The sequence below is a fragment of the Salmo salar genome, chromosome 04, assembly GCF_965601325.2.
Source record: "Salmo salar chromosome 04, fSalSal1, whole genome shotgun sequence".
Classification (NCBI taxonomy): domain Eukaryota; kingdom Metazoa; phylum Chordata; class Actinopteri; order Salmoniformes; family Salmonidae; genus Salmo; species Salmo salar.
In genome coordinates this window covers 93,607,476-93,610,490 of record NC_138294.1, presented here as the reverse complement: position 1 = coordinate 93,610,490, position 3,015 = coordinate 93,607,476, and the positions used below count along the sequence as shown (strand labels likewise).

Here is a 3,015-nt window from a genome sequence, read left to right as displayed (position 1 = left end):
CCTCCGTGTAGTTCATTGCATGTTTAATAATGAAAATACCTACCAAAAGGAGAACATGGATGTGGTTTATTTCTGTGCTTACTGTAAACCAGTAAAATAAGTAGCATATCTGAATGTGATTTACAGTAGATATATCTGTCAACACAGTCATACACATGGTGTATAATCTTGTAATATGATTCTATCCCGCGATGGCAAAAATATATTCGAATGTGGCGCCCCATGAAAAAATAATTGCCCAAGCCTGTTCTAGAGGGTTAAGGACAATAACTATATAAAAAAAATACATTTAAAGTTATAATTCTAGTGAACAGCAGTGTTCAGTCACATTTACAACAATCACTACAAAAACGGAGGAGAACGATAGATAGCTATCGTTGGGAGGGATCACTTTTCAGACATTAACAGGGCATCAGACTTACAGTTGAAGTCAGAAGTTTACATACACTTAGGTTGGAGTCATTAAAACTCGTTTTTCAACCACTCCACAAATTTCTTGTTAACAAACTATAGTTTTGGCAAGTCAGTTAGGACATCTACTTTGTGCATGACACAGATTATTTCACTTATAATTCACTGTATCACAATTCCAGTGGGTCAGAAGTTTACATACACTAAGTTGACTGTGCCTTTAAACAGCTTGGAAAATTCCAGAAAATGATGTCATGGTTTTAGAAGCTTCTGATAGGCTAATTGACATCATTTGAGTCAATTGGAGGTGTACCTGTGGATGTATTTCAAGGTCTACCTTCAAACTCAGTGCCTCTTTGCTTGACATCATGGGAAAATCAAAAGAAATCAGACAATACCTCAGAAAAAAATTGTAGACCTCCACAAGTCTGGTTCATCCTTGGGAGCAATTTCCAAACGCCTGAAGGTACCACGTTCATCTGTACAAACAATAGTACGCAAGTATAAACACCATGGGACCACGCAGCCGTCATACCGCTCAGGAAGGAGACGCGTTCTGTCTCCTAGAGATGAACGTACTTTGGTGCGAAAAGTGCAAATCAATCCCAGAACAACAGCAAAGGACCTTGCTGGAGGAAACAGGTACAAAAGTATCGATATCCACAGTAAAACGAGTCCTATATCGACATAACCTGAAAGGCCGCTCAGCAAGGAAGAAGCCACTGCTCCAAAACCGCCATAAAAAAGCCAGACCACAGTTTAACTGCACATGGGGACAAAGATCGTACTTTTTGGAGAAATGTCTTCTGGTCTGATGAAACAAAAATAGAACTGTTTGACCATAATTATGTTTGGAGGAAAAAGCGGGGGCTTGCAAGCCGAAGAACACCATCCCAACAGTGAAGCATGGGGGTGGCAGCATCATGTTGTGGGGTGCTTTGCTGCAGGAGGGACTGGGGCACTTCACAAAATAGATGGCATCATGAGGTAGGAAAATTATGTGGATATATTGAAGCAACATCTCAAGACATCATTCAGGAAGTTAAAGCTTGGTTGCAAATGGGTCTTCCAAATGGACAATGACACCAAGCATACTTCCAAAGTTGTGGCAAAATGGCTTAAGGACAACAAAATCAAGGTATTGGAGTGAAGCCCTGACCTCAATCCTATAGAAAATGTGTGGGCAGAACTGAAAAAGCATGTGCGAGCAAGGAGGCCTACAAACCTGTCTCAGATACACCAGCTCTATCAGGAGGGATGGGCCAAAATTCACCCAACTTATTGTGGGAAGCTTGTGGAAGGCTACCCGAAACGTTTGACCCAAGTTAAACAATTTAAAGGCAATGCTACCGAATACTAATTGAGTGTATGTAAACTTCTGACCCACTGGGAATGTGATGAAAGAAATAAAAGCTGAAATAAATCATTCTCTCTACTATTATTCTGACATTTCACATTCTTAAAATAAAGTGGTGATCCTAACTGACCTAAAACAGGGAATTTTTTACTAGGATTAAATGTCAGGAATTGTGAAAAACTGAGTTTAAATGCATTTGGCTAAGGTGTATGTAAACTTCCGACTTCAACTGTAAGTGTTCAAAATTCCTCTAGTCTCCCCCTCATAAAGGTTTAATTAGAGTGGAGGCCAGGCAGGGTTTAACTAAACAACACTAAAACTAAAAAGCCTATGTGTAAACACTAACACTATAGCACTGTTTAGCTAAGTAAATACTCATTAAACTATACCATCAAATATGTCTGAGAAAATGGGATGATTGCTCCCTTGTAATACCAAACAGAAGGACGATATTGGCGGATGTGGTGGATTGACATTTACATTTTAGTCATTTAGCAGACGCTCTTATCCAGAGCGACTTACAGTAGTGAATACATACATTTTTTTCTCTTTTTTTCTCCTTACTGGTCCCCCGTGGGAATCGAACCCACAACCCTGGCGTTGCAAACACCATGCTCTACCAACTGAGCCACACGGGACCACTTGATTGAGACGCAGCTCATGCAGAAAAACAGATATCTTTAACTTAAACAGATTTGTTTTATTATGTTAATTACATTTCTGCGGGGGGCGTGGAAATTGTAGGCTAATTAAAAGAACTAGCAGTGTTTTAGCACCATTAAATATTATGAACAGGCTGGTTACCTGGCTACCCAGACTCCTTGCGCCAGCCAAACGCTACACATTTCTCTTAGTCAATCGTCCTTGCCTGGCTTCCACTGTAGTAAAACATGGCAGTAAACCCCCTTACCTAGCTTAGTAAAACAATGGTGATAACATGTTAAAGTCAATTTGAATAACCAATTGGATTCAGAAATCAACCCCTAGTCCAGACCATTAGCGAACAGAGTTAAGACTACATCAACCCCTAGTCCAGACCATTAGCGAACAGAGTTAAGACTACATCAACCCCTAGTCCAGCCTATTAGCGAACAGAGTTAAGACTACAACCAGTTCAGTAATCAACCCCTAGTCCAGATCATTAGTGAACAGAGTTTAGACTACATCAACCCCTAGTCTAGACCATCTTTTTTTTTAACTGTTATTTTACCAGGAAGTTGACTGAGAACACATTCTCATTTACAGCA

The 3,015-nt window shown here is 40.0% G+C and overlaps 1 non-coding gene across 1 annotated transcript; it reads right to left on the bottom strand.

The window, feature by feature from the left end:
• Positions 1–2,332: 2,332 nt before the first annotated feature.
• On the bottom strand, positions 2,333–2,408 carry trnaa-ugc (transfer RNA alanine (anticodon UGC)). Its single transcript has one exon. It is a non-coding gene; the product is annotated as a tRNA-Ala (tRNA).
• Positions 2,409–3,015: the final 607 nt, after the last annotated feature.